Source organism: Pteropus medius, unplaced genomic scaffold, assembly GCF_902729225.1.
Source record: "Pteropus medius unplaced genomic scaffold, Ma_sr-lr_union100, whole genome shotgun sequence".
In the NCBI taxonomy this organism is placed as follows: domain Eukaryota; kingdom Metazoa; phylum Chordata; class Mammalia; order Chiroptera; family Pteropodidae; genus Pteropus; species Pteropus medius.
In genome coordinates this window covers 1,375,789-1,397,132 of record NW_024352786.1, presented here as the reverse complement: position 1 = coordinate 1,397,132, position 21,344 = coordinate 1,375,789, and the positions used below count along the sequence as shown (strand labels likewise).

General features: G+C 32.6%; 1 protein-coding gene and 1 long non-coding RNA gene across 3 annotated transcripts in view; both read left to right on the top strand.

Moving 5' to 3' along the window:
• PPP3CA (protein phosphatase 3 catalytic subunit alpha) overlaps window positions 1–21,344 on the top strand; it is a 279,943-nt gene that overhangs the window by 22,773 nt on the left and 235,826 nt on the right. The window lies entirely within an intron of this gene.
• Window positions 15,630–21,344, top strand: part of LOC120591100 (uncharacterized) — a 34,965-nt gene continuing 29,250 nt past the window's right edge. Inside the window, exon 1 of the long non-coding RNA XR_005649829.1 lies at window positions 15,630–16,443. This is a non-coding gene — a long non-coding RNA (uncharacterized LOC120591100). The remainder of the gene's footprint in view (window positions 16,444–21,344) is intronic.

The window sequence follows — 21,344 nt, the reverse complement described above, 5'->3', positions numbered from 1 at the left end:
TTTTGGGGTAAGAAAATTTAGAGAGAGAAAATGAAAAAAAATTGTACTCTCAACACTGAAGTTGGAATGGCATTCACTCCCACTGATGGACTTTTTGGTCCCTGCTGATATTTTTAAGCCCTTAGGGTAGGGATTGCTTTTCCTTGCATTAGCGATGTAATAATGCATGCCAAGGTAACACCCAATGCTAATTGACTGTGAAATGCTCTTGTGTTTGTTTTAACAAACATCTGTAGTTTCTGAACTCTGTTTTTTAAAATATAATTCTCTAAGTCAATTGTACTAAAAGACTTGTGTTTCTACCTTTTACTTGAGTTAAAAATACATAAAAAAATAAACATGTAAGGACATGTTCATCTCTGTAGATCTGTTGTCCTGGTGTTTGTTTATAAGCATTACCGACTGTAACATATAGGTGAGAAAACTGAATCACAGTTTTGGATCACACAGATTACTGACAGACTTTGAAGCACAAATCATGTACTGTATAAGAGTCTTATGATAGCTAGTAATATAAATCACATCAAAACCATATTGTCTTGTAACTGGAAGTCAAAAGGGTAGATGTGACTTGAAACATACACATCAGAGTTCTCCTCTTTTCCCCTCTTTGATTCTTTCCTTAGTCGACTTTAAAATCATGCAGGCTTTTTCCAAGTAATGATACCCGCCAGGAAATCCAGACTTACACAGTCTTTTCACTAGAGACCTCAGAATAGGCCTGACCTAGTATCCATCAAAGTCCATATGATCTCTCTTAAAAGATTCTGATCAGATCATATGCCCACTTTTGGATTAGTCATTGTGTCAAGGTCTGATAGGCCAGCTCACTTACAAAGTAATAACAGCCTAATTACAAATTAGAATATTGTTTGTTGAACTCAAAATTGGAATGAAGAAATAGCTGATTGTGTCCTGTTTTGGTCAAACTCTTATAGCCTGAAGCATTGTCCTTTATCTACTGCAAATATATTTCTAAGAACCTTAACCAATCAATCACCTAGAATCCGAGCCCTCTCCAGTGTAGGAAACACATTGAAATATTATTATTATTATTTGAATATGCCATTGAAACTATTCAATGCCGTGCTGATTTGTTTTTAAACTATCATGTTCCTTTAGCACCTATACTGTTATAATATCAATATAATATGGAAGTAAACAATTTAGTTTTAATTGGTTATATTTCAAGGTAGCTGTTCTTGGGTAGTTTACAGGGAATGCCTCCTTAATGCTAATACTAATCTCAAATGTGAACTCTTGTCATCACAATTTGGGGTAGCTACTTCTGGATTTTTTTTAATCTGCTACTGTGTATATAAATTCTTAATAGTTTCTATAAGATAGAATACTATTTTCTGATCTTGGTCTTAGATTGAATGATTTTTGTGTACTCTTCAGTAATACTAGTTAGTTTATACAACTTATAGCTGGTCTAGAAATTTGTTGAAATTATGGAACACTAAACAAATGCTTATGGGTTTGAATGAACCTTAAATGGGGCACCTCCACTAATTTATACTTTCCTTGGAGACATGCCAAACAGCTAAAAATCAATAGATTATAACTTTAGTCACATTTAAATAACATATCACTAGCTTTTAAAAGTGTTGATGTAATGTGTTCCTCATTCTTTTGGGGGGGCTACACATTATTTGAAGGAAGGTAAGATAACTTTCTTTCTGTTATTTTTTCTTAAAGCCAGGCTGCTTTTTTCAATCTGCTGTAACTCTGAGAGGAAATTCTTTGCCTTTAAAAGCTCAGTAGCTCATAGGAAATTCTCTCAATGTGTGCCTGCTTTTAAAATAATTTTTTTTCATTATGTTCTCATTTGCTGCCAATTTAAAGATTTTTTTTTACATTTTTGTTGAGAGATTGCTTGTCCAGCATATATAGTATACCTTAAGAGATGTGGAAGCCTGAGTAGAACAATTTAGGAATATAGAGCATTTAGAAAAAATGAGAATCTCCAAACTAATTATTATTGTGCATTTCTTAGATTCCAAGTCCTTTTTTGTGAAGTTGCATGCGAGTGGTAATGTACAGAGGCCAGAACTTTGGACTGTCAGAATTCTCTTGAATTTATAGTGGGTTTTATGTTCACATTGAATACAGTAAGAGAATGCTATTAGATTCAAGTATAAGGTTTTAGAGACCCTAACTTTAAAGAAACTTATCAAATCTTAATGTCTTCCATCTTCAGCTACAAAAGAAACTTATTTTGTTAATGGAAGATACCTATCATATTTCTGTTCTTGGTTATCTGTTGCATATCTTTATGTTAGTACTATGTAGTAGATATACAAATACTAGTTATTGCAATACTAAGTATTCATGCAATCCTAAAAATGTAGTTTTAAGAAGCCTAATAATTTTAATAAGGCTCCTAGATTAATGGTTTATTTTAAGATTGGTTAGGTAACTATGATGCCTACTTCTTACCAATTTGTCCTAAATCTAAATACATTATTAAGCCTGTTTGCTTACTACTTTCATGATTTCTTTCAAAAATATTTCATTATTCAAGGAAGGGTAAATATTTCTCTGTGTTTCATGGGAAAATCTTTTTTAAAAAGATTTAATATTGAAGTTCCTTTTCTTAAGTATGCTATAAACTTATTGAAAAGGAATAATTTAATTTGTGCTGGGTTTTCCGAGGTCAGGTCTTTTAAAAGCAAATGTGAGTAAGTTATTTTAGTAGTTGAACTTTTTTCCTACCATTCAGTGGTTTAAATTTTTCTGAATCCATTTCTTAAAAATGCAAATCCAGTATTTATTCTAAAGCATGCATGTATGCTCTTTATTAGTGGGCAATTATATTCCAAAATTGCTTTGATGTTTTAATTAAACTATTTTTAGAAAATGAGAAATAATAATAGTCAACATTTGTTAAGTGATTATATGTATCAAGTACTGTTCCAACCTATTTTCCATGTAGTAATTTATTTAATATACAGAACAACTCCAAGAGGTAGGTACCATTATTATTTCCATTTTTCAGATGAAGAAACTGAGTCAGAGGGACTAAGTTTCCAAGGTCATACAGTTTGTAAGTGGCGACATTGGGATCTCAGCCCAGAGTCTGTGGTTCCAAAGACATCAATATATGACGATTATGCCCTGTGCATCTCAAAAGACTATGATTGCTGAGATTGTCAGCAAGTTGATCAGCAAGTGAACCAAATCCACAAAAATCCAGTTCATTAATTAGCATTCTCTGATTTTGCAAAAAAAGGACAATATTGTCAGTATCGAAATATTATTTATATGGCAAGTAATATTATGTCGTGTATTTAACTGTGACGTTATTTCTGTGTTTAATTTTGAGCCTCCTATTTTAATCATGATCATAGAAATCTGTCTAAATCTAAAGGATGACAAAATATACTAGAAGATATCAAATGAAACCATATAAAGAGTTTGAAGAGACAGAGACTGTTTAGTCTAACATTTAAGATTGTGAGTAGATAAGGACATTCGTTTGTCTGATAACTTCACAAATACATGAAATTGAAGGAAAATTTTTACTATCTTGATTATGGATTCAATTAGTAGATATTACATCACTTTACCATTGGAGAAATTGAAGGGTCGTATGTCTGTGTGGTTGTGGTTATGGTTGTGGTTGTGTGTGTGCGTCTGTGTGTGTGTGTGCATGTGTGTGTGTGTTGGGAATACTGACATGAGGAATGTCATGACCATGAGGGATGACCTGGTTTTATTTTGCTGAGGACTGTTTGGATGGCTTTGTCTAGCTAACTGCAGTCAGATTTTTATGGAAAATGACTGGAAAGTTGGGAAGGTTTACTACGCGAGAGAGGAGAGACCAGAGGAGGATAGGGTAAATGCCCTGAGGAGTGGACCATTAAGGAAAAAAATATTTAAAGAGGATTTCAAGGATACTTGCTTTGTTATATGTGAAATGACTCATTTTATCTTCCCTCAAAAACTTTTGTAAAAATTGATTTTATTTGGTTAGTGCTTTTGAAGTTAAGTTTGTGTTTTTCTCAAATGCCTCATAATAAAAGATGAACTTCTGGGAGGGGAGACTGGCTGTAGGTGACAGCCACAACCAAGAAAGCCCACTTACATCCAAGTTACAGAGGTAGAAATTTCTTGATAATGTTTTTAAGTACTAATGTAACTATAACATACTTGAGAATAGTTATAAATCTGTATAAATACTTAGGTTACTTTAATAATTGAAGCACCTTTAAGATTTGATTTCTAATCAACATTTGCATTTTTTCCTGTTTTTGTTTTGGTTCATGACCTCTCTTCTCTATTTTGTTTCTGTCCTCTGGCTATTAGAAGAGTTTTAGAAGATAAATGGATGACCTTTTAAACTCAGTGGTACCCTCACTGGTAGAATTTATTTAATACAATGCACTGTATTCTAACCCTGGAAAAAGATTACCATTTATAAAACAAATCCCACTCAATTTTGTCTGATAGATTCGGCAATTCTTTATAATATAAATGGTGAAAATGATTTCTAAAAATGTAAAACCACATATATTTATTTGAGATAAGATGAGATGAATCCAGGGGGGTAGTATAGTCTACCTAGTAAATAATACTAAGTCTGTTCTCAATTATCTCTGATTTGCTTGAAAAATTTGGTAATATTATGAATAAATTGGAGAATATATACAAATTTCTATGGCAGGTTCATCTAGTTTCCTCCAGATATCTATTCTTACCTTCCATTTTAGTAATAATAAAACTCTGGTTTTAGCTCAGCACCTTGCTGCCTACCCAGAAAACCTACATTTCTGTCTCCTTTATAGACAGGTGAATGCATATAACTTAGTTCTTTCGAGTAGGTAGAAGTTGAGGTATTGCGTGTTACTTTGAGAAGTAGCCTTAAAAAGGAGGGGTAACACATTTCTTTTACTGATTTCTTTATCTTGCTTTCTGGAACACAGGTGTGATGGCTGGAGCTCTGACAGCCATTTTGGATGATGAGGAGAAGAATCACATTCTAGAGAATATGAAGCAGTCAGCTAAAAGGAGTCTGGGTCCTTGATGACTGTGAAATTTCCCACCTTGACTTGTTTTCTGTGAGAGAGAATTGTACTTCTACCATGTAGTAGCCATTATTATTTTGGGTTTGTCAAATGCATCTGAATCTAATTCTAACAGTTATAATTCCCTTCCCATACAAAAAAGCTAGTGAATATGATCTTTTTTGGATACTTACGGCTCCATTCCTATGGGCTTATTTCTGCATCCTGCATGAGAGACTCTGATTACCACATGTAAATATCAGTGAACAATGAGAAGCAACAAAGTACATATAGGAGAAAGCATGAACTTGACTTCGAATTCTGCTAATTATGTGATTTTGGTTTAGTTATTTAACCACATTGAGTCTCAGTTTCATTTTCTTTAAAACTATGGTTGTAGTATTTTCAAAAGATTATTGTTGAATAAATATAAACGCTTGGCTCATAGTGTAGCACACAGTGGGCTCAGAATTTACATTTGTTACTTCCTGTTTTTCCTTTATATTAGAGGATCTGAGATCATGTCAAATGACATATTCCTCTAATGGCACTGAGGAAATAAAGAAGCCAGAAAATGGAACACGTTTAGTCTATTGGCAGGAAAAAAAAAGGCAACGGAAACTTATGCCAGGTAGGATAGTCATCAAAGGCTACAAACCAAAGATCAGTCATAGAAGGCTACAGACGGAAAGGTGATTCAAGAATTCAGTGCACTGTGGAATGAATATCGGGTTTTTAGAACTTAGAATTTATGTTTTAAGGCAAGTTTCAGAACTTTATATAGAGAGAACAGCCACTTAATTGACGTAAGTTAAGATTTCTTTCACTAAGTAGGACTGTGATGTTTAAATGAAAAATCAGTCAAATCAAGAGCTAGTTATGTCTAATTATGTTTTGAAAAACTACATATAAAATATGTTGTCCTGCTGCAGAGCAGTTTTTATAAAAGAAGAGAATAATGACTTATAATGAAGGTATCCATTCTGATAACCTGAAGTAACAAATTGGAGGAATTTTTGTATTTTGCTTCCAATCTCTTTCTGATTCAAATGAAAAATGTAGGAAGCATCTCATAGGGAATACTTTTATTCTTTTAAGAATATATTGAGTTAGATATTTTTTATTAAATTACTTAAGATGATAAATGTTAAAAGAGGTATTTTAGTGGCTTGTAGTATTCACAGCAAAGAAGCAACTTAAGAGTTATCATTTTGAAAATTAAATCTTGGTAACTTGGCAGATAATATCTCCTTAATTAAAAAGTGATAAATTAAAAGCCAAAACCTGTTCTTTAAAATCAACATATGTTGAAATAACTACAGTGATGTTGCCAGTACAAGTGTTGGATAGTGTAATGCAAACATATTTTTGCAAATATCTATTTCCCTTCAGTTTCTGGATTGTGTCCCAGTTTCAAATGTAGGGTAGGTGATGAAATTGTGAGGCATTAAATGCACTTAAAAATTGCAAGTGCATTCTCTTTTCTCTCACATTTACATGACAGCTTCTGACTACTCTTTCCTGCTATACAGTAATAACTGTAGTCTCCTGGTATTTGTTCCTCAAGTTAAGCCCTCCTTAGAACAAGAGCTTTTGGGATCAGTTCCCCCATTTTTCATGTGTTCATTAATCAGCTAGAGTTGCGTTTAATTATTCGAGCCTTCATATTCACAGCCATTTAAAAGTTAAGTTTAATAGAGCTTTTAAAAATCTAACAAGATGTATCTTATATAACTTTATTTTCATTAAAAATTGTTACTAAAAAAGCTAGCATAGCCATTTGCTTATAATAAGTCATGCTTCCTTCTAGGAATTTTTAAAGTTTGTTTAATGGGACTCCTGAGTAGACAGCTGTGCAGTCTGATTCGCCTTAGACTGAAAATATTTCAGATGTAAGTTTCTCCCAACATGGAGTGTTCATCTCCACATGTACTGGGAAAGAGGCTGGTTGGGAAAGTTAGAGCTGGGATGTTCTCTTGCAACTCAAAACAACATAAACAGAAATGAAAAGAATTGCATAAAATCTCTCAGTCTACCATGTTTGCAGATGTTTGCAGCTATACAAATAGGAACATTAATTTGAACCTTCAGAAAATGAACCTTCTTTTGAACATACATCCAGGACAAGAAGATACCTCTCCATTTGCTTTACATCACATCATCATTGCAATAGACAGATGCGGTATTATACAACTGTACACTTAAAATGTGTACAATTTTTATTAATGTCACCCCAATAGATTTAATAAAATTAAAAAAAAATGAACCTCATTGGTATATCCCAGAGATTAATTCCATGCATTGGACTCTCTAATACTTGAGAATTTCTTGATATAAAAACTAAAGGAGAAATGTTTATTATAGAAAAGAATTCATTCTTACTCATGGGATTTTTTGGAATAAAGAATGATGAAACTTCAGGAAAATGCAAGAATTTGAGAGGTCTAGATGAAGAGTTTGGTTAGATAAGAAGAAGAGAAGGAAAGAAGAAATAAACTTTTGCTCTTCTCAATAACTTGCCTTACATTTTGGTTTACATTTTAAAAGCGTTCTTTATGTATTTCTCCCATCTTGTGCAGCCAGAATATTAATATGAGAAAGACACTGGTTTTGCCTACCACTACTTTTTAACATCTCCAGTGGTGATTATACTCATTTTTTTTTTATGTTTTGATTGTCTTTTATACATTTTGTTCTTTGTTTGCTATTTGTCTCTATCATATTAAGCTACACATTTTATTTTTTTAAATTATAATTAAATATTACTTGAAATTTCTTCATAGAATGATTGGCAGCTTAATTTTTCCATTTTACTGAAAGAGGAGCTATTTTAACTTTTTCATTTTATACAGAATCTCTGTACATTAAAAAGTGAATGATTGTTCATCCAATTTAACAACCAAAACAATTCATGAAATGTTAGTGCTATAAGAATGTAAAAATAGGATTCTAGATATTTTGTTTTAGAGATTTGCTTTTACTTCTTAGATAACGTCTCTTCTCCAAAGTAAATTATTCTATTAACTATTCACAAAATAATATTCGATAAGTTCTAGCTTTCTTTTGTATGTCTCATATCGTGTAGAGCTATATTTTTACACTTTCAATGAAAATGAAATTGAATTTATTGTAAAGATCCATGTTATACAATTGCAATATTTGCATCACACAATAAGTATGCTACGTAGATGTTTATCTTTTTGATCATATATATATATAGTTCAAGAGAGTGTAGCTGAAATCAAAAGTGTGATCTTTTTTACTTTTCTCATTCACTTAGCTAAAGCAAATCTATATATATTGATCTTTTCATATAGGATGTGGAATACAGAATTAAATGTTTGAATCTGTTGAATCATTAGGATAAGTTGATGAATACATACATTCTTTTTAAAATAAAACTAGCATATTTTTGAAGTATTTTTCTTATTAGATCAGTGTAAGAATATCCTATAGAAACACTTAATTGTTTTATACATTAGAGAACAGGATCTCCTTTGGTTGCCTCTGACTGCTAACCATTCTTGGGAAGACTATAATAAAAATCAGTCAACAGAATAAAGTCTATTCTTATGCAGGCGCATCTGGATCTCTTTTTAAAAAATATACAGTTGAAATTTTTTTAGGGCTCTACACACAAATATATATTTTTTTCTTTTAGCTTCTTTATTTTATTCTCAGGCGGGGTCACATTTCTTGTAATTAATGTTCCAGTTTGCCAAGTTTTCTTTGAATCCTAGAACAAGATGAAGTTCATGGAACCGTGAAGTGTCACTGCCCTCCCCCTTTCGCTCACCAACACACAGACATTTTGCCTTTTGGGTTTCAAGTGTTTATATGAAACCTACATCACAGTATAACCACTTCAGAGCTGACTGCCCCCACTTCAGAAGTCATATTTCTTATATTCTATTATTTATGGGTTATTGTCAAGTAGAAAGCTTTGTCATTTTATAATATTCCCAGGAACAAAGCCCCTTACAACTGTAAGCCACAGGAAGTACCAAGATAACACCTGATATGTAGTATCTTTTTTCCCTTTCTGTTCCCTTAGCTTTTATAAATCATAGATGACAGAGGCCTTGCTCTCAAAGTGCAGAAAGGGAATGGCAGAAGAATTTTGTGCTGGGACTGGGAGAGTTCTTTATGTAAAATCCTGATCTCTTTTTCTGAGAATTACCTTTCTCTCACTAGTGTAAAAGTTTTAATCTCATGTGTATGTGTACAACATTTTACATTTCAGGAAGTATGATTTAATGAATAATGAAGCATTTTGTGGATAATAATTTTTGACTAATAAATTTTTTATCAAAAATAATTCTGAAATAGTATGTAAAAGGGGATTCTGTGAACATTCTATATGCCATATATCATAACGAAACTATACACTATCGTGCAATAACAGTAACACAAACTATTAGACTTTTGTATAATAGTTTCTCTCATTTTTAAAATCCAAGATTACTTTGGCTCAGGTATAGTCATCTTGGAAGAAAATAATTATTTAAAATTCCATTTTAAAGCATGAACAGTTTTAGATGTAAAAAAAAATTACATAAAAATCTTGAAAGATTACTTTTAATTTCACATTCCAGGCCAGACTTTAGGAGCCCTTGTAACATGTAGACATGAGTCATTACAAGATGTATTAAGTTGTTTGGGACACACCCAATAGATGAAGTGGCCCCAACATGTGTAAGATGTACCTAGGAAATTCTCCCTTGATTATTCCATTACCATTGTGCTTTCTTTATCGTTCATTATTTTTGGATAAAAGATTCAATATCCATAGTAAGGATTCACATGGTGAAGTAGCCGTTTGTGTCCTTTAATGAAAACTAATTTACCATAGAATTGGCGTATAGATATCATTTTTAAAGAAGAGAAGTGTATCTTTAAAAAAGCAGTGAATACTTCAGTTATAACATCATTGGTTACTTTGGTCTGTGGAAAAGCATCGAGCAGAATTTTTGCTCCTAAGGAAGACTTCACATACCAGGCAGGCATTGAGTGTCCAAGTGTTGGCCCTGAGGCACATCTGGTAGATTTAGAAATGTACAAGAAAATTCCAACCAAAAAGTGTCACGGAGTTGGCCATATTTTAACCTTTTAACGATGACAGTTATAACTACATTTTATAATCAAGATAGTCATTAGTCGTCACATAATTGAGACAAGCCATTTGCTACGAGAAAACTTTTTTTAGGGCATTAGCTTGTCCATCTGTAGACATTAGAGTTCGACTAAAGAAGGTTCATTTTCAGCTGATAAGTCAGCTAACCATGGTGACCTATGTGGTTTCCTAGGTTTGTGCTGCCAAACTACATTCTTAGAATTGTTTTGCAGAGGTAAAAGCCCAGAAACACTGGAAATATGGCAATTATTCATCCTCATTTCAACATACTCTGTGTTCAAGTTCCCTCGGATCAGAAAAAGCCAAGCTATAATCACACATTCACTGGGGTAAAAGTTTACGAGGCAGTGTTCTACCCTCAGACATTCTTGTTTTCCTTGTAATATAGGGTCATTTGTATAAATACAGTATGCCAACAAAATCTGGTTTTCTTCAATTGGAAATGAAATTAGGGCAGTGATTTCTTTTAATTCCATTGCAGAATCTTTGAGTGTACACTCTATTATGTTTTGCTGGGAAAAATGTGTTTGCTGGAAAAATATATGTTTAGTAGCGCTATAATACCAACAATACCATCCTCAGAGTCAGTACCTCGGAGGAGAGAAATGGTGGTGTTGTCCCTGAGATGGTCAACAAATGCTCATGGAGGGGAGGTGATCCAGGAGAGGAAAAGCTTTGTCCTTGACTCATATTCCTCTCCAGCTCTGAGACCTTGCACTTATTGTTTCTGTCTTGCTTATCTGTGCCATATTTCTCACATATCAAACTAAAAGAGATGACAATAACAAAACAAACAAAAGAAATGAGAGTACACATTCACAAAATAAACAATCCGTATGAAATAAAGAGAGTTGGATTTGGTTCTTTAGTCAGTAATTGTATAATGCATGACATGTCACTTTCAGAATTAAGGTAAAACTTAGAGCAAAGAGAACAAACTCTGTAGCTTGTTTACTTTTTGATTTGCTCCTACTGAATATTTTTTCTTTTGGGTCAGAATATGAGTCTTTTTGTGTTCTTTTATTCTGAGAAGTGAGGATGGTAGTGAATGCACAGCCCATATTCCTTGACTTTTTCTGTTGCTCATGTATCCGTTATTACTGTTGGTTTCTTAGTGGAATTTTTTCTTTCACCCTTACTTTGGCTTTACCTCCAAATGCCTTCTTCTGTTGGCTGAAATCTAGCACTGTAATTTGTGGCTTTCCGGAGAGGGAACCTCCGTGGTCAGGTGGAGGAGGCAGGCTGCATTCCAGCTCTGGAGTGGTAGGCGTCCCAGACAGAGCGCTGATTCTGGAGTGAGTTGGGTGTTGGGTGAAAGTTGGCTACTAATTCAAGCCTCACCTGAGGCAGTATTTTTTAAATAGAAAAGTGCCCTCTCTAATTAGCTGACCCAATATGCAATTAGATTAATGACAGCCAACGGATTTAGAAACCTGTTCCAGAGTGAACTAACCAAAGAATAGATGTTCCAAGGACATGCCGAAGAGCTAATTTTCCTGCATTAAAGAATTTGTAGTTTTACCTTTTGTATTTGTGGTGGACTGCCTCATCACCTTATGAAGGTGAAGCACATTCTCTTTTTTGGAAAGCAGAGTTAAAACTTCCTGAGGATCTCCTTGGAAAAAAAAAAATCTTACTTAAAGTTACCTTTCCAGTAAATCCTATGCTCTCAAAGCATTGTGTGAAGCTTTGAAATTAACTGGTTTAATTGATGATAAAGTTCTCAGGTACTGGAGGTGGATGAATTTCCATCATTTAAGAATCACTGAATATATGATCATTTTTGTGAATCACGAAAAACACTCAGAGTAACTATTTGGTTGTTAGGCTAGATGTATTTTAATGATAATTAAATATGTGTTCTCAAAAATTTTTATACTGTTAGATGCTAGAAGAAGATATGTATAAAAGTTAAAACTTTATATCATCATCGATATTTTCTACCCCATCCCCAAACTTTTGATAATCTTTTGTCTTCTGGTTTTGAATGATTTCATTCTGAAATTATACTTCAATAGAAAGTTTTGATGTTACTAATTTTATTTTATTTTCTCAAAAGTATATAGTTTACCTTCTTCTACCTTTTATATGATTGTTATGATTTTCCCTTCATACTTGTACTCTAGAAGAAGCATATTCTAGGCTTTCTCATTAATTAGCCTGGCAATCATGGAAACAGATCATTATAATTCAAATTTTAAATATTTGTTGATTTTCTAGAAAATGTCAATTACGATGAAAAAGAAGCCATTTAAGTTCATTCACATTTTTTCCAGAGGTGTGAAACACAGTTTCTGCAAACTGCAATTCAAGGATGCAGACTGTAGTATTTGATTTCATTTGATCACCTCTTAAAAATGTGACTAAAAATGGTAGAGGATGACAGAACGAAAGAATAATACCTTTCGTGGTCTCAAATAGTCCAATTTTCAAACACGAACTTTAAGGTTCACATGAACAAAAATTAACTATAAAGCAGTCAAGCTGCTTGAAAAGCAGGCAGTTTTTCTCACCTAGATGCTGAGAAACCTTTTCTGAGTCATTCCAAACCACTGAGATCATTTGCTCTGATTTCAGATAAGCAAAATAAAATAAACTCTTAACCAAGAGACTGGTTCTGCTGTCTCTTGTTCTTACTCTGAAAAGCCTGAATGTCTCAGGATCTTTGAATAGAGCTCATTGTTTATTTATTGTGCTTTTCACAAGTGCTTGTAACTTCACTCATGTTTTACTAATAGCTTTCTTCTGAAGCGGGTTGATATTTCAGTTAATTTTCAATGGCCTCAATGTTTTTCCTTAAATTGGGCCAAACCTATGGACCTGTTTAAAGTTAGTCTCATATAAATTGTAGCATATAAAAATAAGGAACGTTTATTAGAGATTTTTGAATTTGTTTTCCTACTTAAAAAATGTAAGGTCAAAGAGAATTTTTTCTTTCATATTCTTTAATTATTTGTGTTGGTAAATTAAAGAAATGGGCATAGTGTTTTGAACCTGTAGACTTTGTAAATTTTTATGTTAAAACCCACTAGGTGTAAAAATATATATATTTATTCATTTTTAAATATAATATTGTTTAAAATTTTAGCATGACAAAGTTAGAAGATTGATCAGTGATTTTTTTTATCCAGATGATGTTGAACACCCTATACAGCATTCTCTGCTTAGACTTTTTATTGCATTAATTTTAAAAACCATAAGTGAAAACTTTTTTAGCTATAGAAACGAAACTAAAATTGAAACTACAGGTGAATGTGTTCCTTATACCAAGAATTAAAACTTAAAAGTTACAAGGCAATATTGGCACAGAAATGGGCACCAATAGGCAAAATCCAGAAACAGGTTTAATATTGAGTGAAACCTAAATGATAAAATGACATTTTAATAGAAAAAACGCGGATCATTAAAAAATTATATGGCATAACTTTTAGCCATATTCGATATCATGTATAAAAACAAATTCCAAATATATTAACATAAATAAAACTGAAAAATAATTTAAGTAAAAAATATTAGGAGAAAACATAGACTATCCTGATGAAAGTGGTCTTCATAAGCTTGCCAAGAAATTTTGATCCATAATGCAAAGATTGCGGATTTGGTTACATAAAAAGTAAAACATTCTCATTTGCAAAAGACATCATAAACAAAGGAAGAAAAATATTTGCAAAAAATATGGTAGACAGAAATTAATATAATTATTATGTAAAGGCTTCAACACATTGACAGAAAGAAAAAACAAAACAATTTGGAAAGGATATGAAGATGTGGCAAAATGCGGATATGGCCAGTAAAGACTTATAAATGTGCTCAACCTCTTCAGAGATTAAGGTAACACAAATGTAAATAGTAATATATTATTTTTATCCCATCAGATTGGTCAACTTAAAAGGACTTATAATATCTAATACTAGTAAGGATGTGAGGTAATTGATATTTTTATAGTCTGTTGATAAGAATGTGAATTTTTTACACCTGAAATGTACATCACAGTGATCCTATCCTTCTAGGAATCCATCCTACAGAAAATGCCAGTACATAAGGATTACAAGGATGTCTTTTGTTAAAAAGCAATATATTGTTAATATAAGTTGATTGTTAAAAATGTATTTTTATCAATTAAAAATCAGTGAAAACTTTTGAATCAAATGTAGTATACTCGAAGTATGGAATTTCATGCAGTTATATTAAAAATAATTGGCAGATAGCTATATCCGTGGGAAAATGTACATGATATTTTTAAGTGAACCAAGGAAATGTGTATATATAAAAATATGTGATCATGTATTTTATATCATTTTTTTAATAAAAACAATTCATTAAAATGTATACATTGTATATTTTTGTGTATACATAGTCAAATTATGGGTATTTTCCTTAGAGTGGGTTAATGCGAGATTATTGGAGAGGTAGAGGTAAAAATAATATAACTTTTAAAGTACCAATACACCTTTAAATAGAAATTTTGACCATTTTACTTTTAGAAAACATGTTATTTTGAAATGAGTCAAAATTACACATCTGTGAACAAATTACTACTGAATTTAGAGGCAAATATGTAAAACTGTATATTCTGCCATTAAGCTGCTTATCATTTTGACGTAGTCACAGGAAAATGAAGCCCTTCTTGATCATGACACATCCTTCCAGGGTTTCTTAACTAAGGGATGGGTTTTGAAGTGGGATGTAGCTTTGAATAACACTCAAACTATATTTAATGGCTGCTCCCAATTTTTAAGTGAGACATAAATTTGGCCCTAAACTTTCCACTTGATATCTGCACTTAGTTTGTAATTCTGCCTTAGAGTGGTTCAGGAGGCCCTTATTGCCTTACTCCTAAGAGGCAGTGGCTGAGTGAGCATTTTTGACTTGTCGTGTTGGGCTCTGTCTTGCTGACAAAGGGACAAATTATTCTCATGGCTCTGAGACTTCTCCTTTTGTCAAGTGAGAATGATAATAGTGAAAATTAACTGATTAATACTTTTAGATTATTTGGAGCTCTGTATAAAAACATATGGTAATGACAGAAAAGGCACATTCTGTTAATTATCTTCTTCTTAGTGGATGCTATAACAAACTGTCATACAGATCAAGAGCTGTTTATTACTCTGGTAGTATGCTAACAGAAAAGTTTGTCCTTGTTTACGGGATTATGTAATACTAAGAAGCTTACAATAATATATCATTGCAGCTCGATCTTCTCATAGTGTTAGAGCTAGAAGGGACCTTGAAGATGAGGTGACAACTACATTTTAAAAATAATCAACAAAAAAGTTGAAAATCAAAATTTGAAAATCACATAATATCATGTATATGTGAGATATAGACCTAAAAATAAAAAAGAGAACAAACAAACAGATTCAAGGACATGGACAATAGACTAATGGTTACCAGAGGGGAGAGGAGGAGGCAGGATGAGGTAGGTAGATGGGGTAAAAGGGGTCAAATATGTGGTGACAGAAAAATATCTAGCTATGGGTGGTGAACATACAATGCAATATATATATGCCTTACTGTTGAATTGTACACCTGAAACTTACTGGATTTCATTAACCAATGTCATCATAATAAAAATAAATAAATTAAAAAAAAATAACAGATAAACTGAGGAGGTGAATTCCTTGTCTGTGGGTACACAGCTGGTTAATGACAGACCTGGGACTTCATTTGAGCAACCTGCTGGGAAGTATTTCTGGCATAAATGAATTAATCTCGTCACTCTCAGTGTAGGGCTCTTTTATAGCATTTACACATTTTACTTAATGTTTCCTAATCATGCATGGAATAAATATCATTCAGAAGTCTAGGCAGTCTTTACTAGTGAGATTACAACATAAAAGAAAAGGTGTACTCTTTTAAAAGCTGGGTAGCTTTGCTTTCATTTTTTTGTTTTATGTCTTTTATACTGAAATTTCTTTGAGATTTTTTTATACGCTATGTTAAATGGACCAATCGTTGCAGAAAACAAGTAATAGTTACTTATTCATATGTTTTATTTTGATTGCACCATTAGCTTGTTCCCTTGTGTTCATATTTAACATATAAATATATATTAAACTTTTTTTAAAGGAAACATGTTAACTTGGAGTAAGCACTATATCATTAAATATGTACAACAGTAAAGAGTAATTTTTAAAATATGTAAACCGTCCTTTAAAAACCTAATAAGCAGGATTACTTTTCCTAGAATTGAGCGTGGTTGTTGCATTACTTGAGTGAAGAATGATAAGAGAAATGGGTGATGCAAACACTAATTTCACTGGAAACCTTTGAGTGAGGGCATCTAATGAATAACAAGTGGTGAGTATCATGTTTTTGATATTAAATGAATTGAGCTTTGTAGTGTCAGTAAATTTTGGACATTCGATGGCATGAATGCTTGCTTTATATATCACTGTGTGTGTGTGTATGTGTGTGTAGTCATATAAATGAGACATTGTATATACAAATTTATGTATATATTTAAATTTATAAAGTTTTGTTTAAATATGTTTACTGTGTTGGCATTTGAGATGATTCTATTTGTGATGAATGATGGTGACTTTTGTTAAGGATCTTTGAGATGGTTTAAAGTAAAATCTAATGTCTTAAATTATTTCCTAAGATTGAGATACTTTTAGTTTAATACTTTAACCCCGTTATTTCTTATTTCTCTCTCTTTTTTAAACTACCAAGTTATCCATGAATAGTGATAGAAAATGATATTCTTAGTATGGAGAGAACTCAGAGTTACTTAGAGATACTCTGCTTTTGGGGAGGTGAATATACAGTTCAGTCTAGAATAACATTTAAGACCTCTATGTGAGATATTATTTTTTGTGGCATAAAGTGATTTTAAAGATTAACTTAAAAAGTAATAGAAAAAATAAAATGTTTCATCACCATGGTAACACTGATGCGCTGTTTCTAGTAGATTGTCATCACAGTTTATGTTTTTGATATGATCTTTGTCCTTTATGTGTCAGGAAAACCTAAGCCAAGATGTGTGACTTTGCCAGTCTTTGATCCAAACAGGTTTTCTGGCTACATATGTTTTATAGTGTTACTATGATTCACATCTTCCGGATACAAAGTATTTACACAGGTTGTTTGACTTGACAGCTTGAAATGTTTAACATGTATGTGCACTGATTTTACTAGTTTGTCTCAGTTAAATAAAGTTGGTAATATTTTAGCTTATTTGTCCTTATGACCCAAATTATCTCTCTCTGAAATAACAGTCAGCATGTTAGTGTGTTTTCTTTTTACTTTATTTTTTTTCTTCCTCCTTAGTAGACTATGTTCCTGGGGGGCAGATACCATTATCTTAATTGACTTCATAAACCTAGTGCCAAACAGAGCTGGGCATGTATAGATATATGTAAATATAGATAAAATATAGATATAAGTATTCAATAAAAGTTTGTCAAAAGTATGCCTTTTAAAGTAGCTGTAGGGATGTGCAGGATGCCCATCTTTAATGATCAAAAAAGATAGTAGTAGAAAGTGTCTTTACCTACTAATGCTTACGACCTGATGAAAATAAGTTAGACATTTTGTTATAGAAATTATAACTCATTTACTCAGTATCAGTTATTGATGCTTACTGCATGTTTGTTACAATGGGGTGTTAAGATTAAAAAAAAAAAATCTGTCCTCTAGCATTGTAGAGATATAGAGGACAAAACTATAACATTCTAATATGTGAAATTAATTTTAAAAAGAGATTTCTGCTAAGGTTTAGGTATGGACAGCCAGTTATTAGCTGACTTTGAATGAAGGTTCCTTTGCTTCAATCCAGTTTAAAACGGATTAGGAGACTTCATGGTGCTGAATGACTTTGGGTTGCACCTTAGGGAATCCTAAATTTACCTGGGGAGCACCTTTTTGTAATGCCAGCATAGAAGGAGCTGTGGGACCTACTGGCTTGTGCTCATTTTGAGACCTGTAGGGGAAAGGCTAGAATCCTAGATTTTTGGAACTGAGAGGAACCTCTGGAGTCATTCATTGGAATCGGCCTGTCCCTGCTGAGAAAGCCCAGCAGGGATTTGACCCTACACACAATTAAGTCTGAGCAGAGCCAGTTTCTTTAAGAGCTGATTCTCTGATTCTAGGCCCTACTGCTTTGCATCAGCAGTGTACTTTCACTACTGAAGTAGTGGAGATAAAAGTAAAAACAGCCGAGCTATTAAAACAAAAGGAGCTATAATCAAAACATTACAATAAGGCGTGGAAAACTGATCAAACAAAGCAATCTGCATGGTTTTACTTAAGAATGACTAAAACAGTATGCAGCAGACCTTCTGTGTCTAAGATTTAGGGCAGGGAATCTTCACTGCACATATCAATATTCCTGCACAGAAAAACAAGGGAAAAATTCTGTAGACGCTTCTGCATTGGTAGGTTATGTTCAGAATTTTTGCTAACACTGGTTATGTGGGTGGGCGCTGGCATGATCACCTCTTTCCCAGATCTTTCATCCAGTGGGTTCCCCTTCCTGGCAGCCCAGGCAATTGGCCAGTACTCTCTCTACAGTCAGACTATATGATTTTTAAAAGACCTTGGGCCAGCTTCAGTCACTTTATATCAATCTGCTGATGTTACCCTGGTTAAATTAAGCAACAACCTTTATTTTGAAGCCAATTATTGATGTCTATATAATAATCACTAAGACATGGTAGATGAGTGTGATGATGATTAGTTTTGCTCCATGTCTGAGGTTCTTCATTTTGAAATGGAAGCTTATAGTTACTCTTGAACTTAGTATGTGTTAGGCACTGTGCTAAAATATATAGTATTTATTATCTTGAATAAATCTCATTGCAGCTGTTAAAGAAATAGATTAGAGAAGATAAGGGAGGCTCAGGGAACTTATCATTTCTAGTAACATTGACAGAAGGCAACCAAACTTCATTACATAGACGATAAGACAAAACAAGGAAGTCAGCAATGTGTATTTCGTGTTTTGTTGTTATATATTATTTCATTTACTACTATCTCTGAACCAGTGATTTTTGATGTGAATTTTATAAGTTCCTAGAATGATATAGTGTTTGAAAATATGAATATTATTTTTTTTCTAAAGAAGCTCTGTGTTTTAAATATATTGTTACTTCATACGTTCTTATTTAACTTCAAAACATTTCTACAGTGGCTTGATTGAAGACTTATGTTACAGAAGGGACTGTTAAGGACACATTAAATTAATGACTTAGCAGTGTTTCAGTATGAATCTTTGACTAACTTTAGCTGTAATTTTAAATCACCTAACTTTTAGGTATATGATTGTTTTTCAGTGGTGCTCACTTACGCATAAATGTAAATTTTAGCATGTCTGCAATAAATTAACTTTAGAAAACCTATCTTTTATTTAAAAAAAAAAGTTATTGGGAAAGAGAGTGATTTAGTAGAAACCCTCAGAAAAATAAGACTGTGACTAAAACCTTAAATAATATGACAAAGTCTCCAGAATCTATAAGAGTGACAATAACATGTGGGATTCTACCTTTAAAGAGAGAATGCACATATTCTAATTACCTTATGATTACTTTTGAGGAGTTTAACCTTAAAGCAAAAAAAGAAGACAACTGGTTTACTAAACCCTGGAATGTAATGAAAATAGTTCATTCGTCTTCTTTTTATTACTCCTTAGCTTTCTCATATAGCCATTAGGGAATAGTAAAATGAACAAGAAGTAAAAATTGGGAGAAATGTAGACTGTGTTAGACTGTAGATGAATAATAAACTTAAAAATTTGCATACATATGATGCCTGTATTTAATTGTAGAAGCAAATATACTAGCTTATAGGTAGTGGTTAACTCCTGTCTTCCACTATGAGAGGCACAATTAGAATATAAAATGATATGAAGGTGATTTTATTTGAAATGCATGGAATTTTATTTGAGAAAAGTTCCCACTTTAACAAGGTTGGTAATTCTTTACAAAGTGTGGAAATTCCTCTTACCCACCATGTAAAAACATCTTTAACATGTATAATTTTATTTCTTAAGGTTAAACAGTCAATGGGTCTCTCCTTTTACACATTTTGCTTGAAAGACATGTCATATTCTTTAGGATATATAAAAAAAACCTGTCTTTTTTCAAATCTGTTACAAAGGAAAACTCAACGAGAAGGAACCATTCTTGAGGCCTTACAATTGCAAATAAGTTTGTCTAAAGTTTATAAGATGTTGGGTCTGGTCTATCGGAAGCCCCCTAAATGCCTATCAACAGACGATTGGATAAAGAAGTTATGGTTCATATATACAATGGAATATTACTCAGCCATTAAAAAAAATGAAATCTTACCATTCACAGAGACATAGATGGACCTAGAAGTTATTATGCTGAATGAAATAAGACAGAGAAAGATAAATACCATATGATTTCACTTATATGCAAAATCTTAAGGAACAAAAAAGACCAAACTAATCAAAAATAGACTCACAAATATAGAGGACAATCTGGCAACAGACAGAAGGGAGGGGAGTTGGGAGGCTGGAAGAAAGGGGTGAAGGGTTAAAGAAGTATAAATTAATACTTGATAGATGGTCGCCAGGATGGAGAACACGGCATAGGGAATGAAGTTAGCATTAATATAATAGTTAAGTGGAGAGCCAGAGGAGAGAAAGAGCAATCGGGGATCATTTTAAAAACTATATAAATGTCTAACCAATGTACTGTATACTTGAAACTAATAATTGAAAAAAAATGATAAAGATCTCACTTTCTAGTGTTAGACTTGCAGAATTTGAGTGATTTAAAAAAAAAAAAAACTTTCCTTTGGTATTCAGAACTTGTTAAGAGGACTCATGGGAAGTGATGGAAACATCTTTAAATCATTACAGTAGGTAATGCCTACGTGGCAAAAAGTTATTTGTAGATTTGCTCGTTATCTAGTTGTTTATTAGTGTTGGCTAATTATAGCAAAAAGCTATAATTTAGACCCCAAAGAGAAAAGTTTGAAGCAGAGTAATCATAGCAAAAGAATCGCCAAGTCTCCATTTTGTTTTATTCTTTCTAGATGTAGTTTTAAATGAGATCTACAATGAGATTTTGAATAAGGGTGCCTTGTTTTCCAAAAGGAAGTTTCCAGAAATGTTCAGGAAATGTTATTTAGAATTTCTAAAAAGTCTTAGAATATGCATGCACTTATAGTTGAAGTTTTCCGCCCGTATGCTTAATGTACAAATTAGAAAATAGGTGCCTATTTTGATAAAA